The sequence below is a fragment of the Sphaeroforma arctica genome, assembly GCF_001186125.1.
Source record: "Sphaeroforma arctica JP610 unplaced genomic scaffold supercont1.12739, whole genome shotgun sequence".
Taxonomy (NCBI): domain Eukaryota; class Ichthyosporea; order Ichthyophonida; genus Sphaeroforma; species Sphaeroforma arctica.
The window spans coordinates 1-709 of record NW_014027819.1 but is presented as its reverse complement, the minus strand read 5'-3'; the positions used below and the strand labels follow the sequence as shown (position 1 = coordinate 709).

General features: G+C 42.7%; 1 non-coding gene across 1 annotated transcript; it reads right to left on the bottom strand.

The window, feature by feature from the left end:
- Window positions 1-260: 260 nt before the first annotated feature.
- SARC_30328 lies at window positions 261-332 on the bottom strand. Its single transcript has one exon. It is a non-coding gene; the product is annotated as a tRNA-Met (tRNA).
- Between the last annotated feature and the right edge of the window lie 377 nt (window positions 333-709).

Sequence of the window (709 nt, the reverse complement as noted above, 5' to 3'; positions counted from 1 at the left end):
GATGCTTATTCAACCATTCTATTAATTTATTCAATCTCCATATCTTTGGTGTCCTCATCCTTCCATCCATTTACGGGAATAGCTATCACCCCCTTTAAACACCTCCTACACTCCTGAGTTCCTCCCCGAGTAGCGTAGCACCATGGAGAGCGGGGTGGGGACCCTCCTATGGGTACACCCACACCCACACCTACACCTACACGCCCTCTCCCTCTCTACGAGAGTCCCTCTTTGATTTACATAACAAACAAAAATACATATGAGTATTAACGGAATTGAACCGCTATCTAAGCTTCATGAGAGCTCCGTCATAACCATTAGACCAAATACCCGAAAAGAATTTTATTCTTAAAAATAGAAATAGGGCGGACATCATGCAGCAATCAGGCGACTAGTTGGATAAACTGGTGTTTCCCTTTATATGGAGAAGGTGCCCTGAGAGTATCTCGGGGGGCTGACTAAAATTACACCCCCCTAGATATTTATCATATGACACTTGACTAGAGCACCCTCTAAACTACGCGGCTCAGACATCATTATAGCTTCAACGATCTTTAGAGCTTACTCTCACTTGAGAACACATCCTCTTGGGAGACTAGAGTACCTCTAAAAACTTTCATCGTGTCCCTCTATGAGAAAGTAACTTACCTCTTTTCTATAAGCAGATTACAAACCAACAGTAAAACTTTATAAGGAGATATGGTAGAGG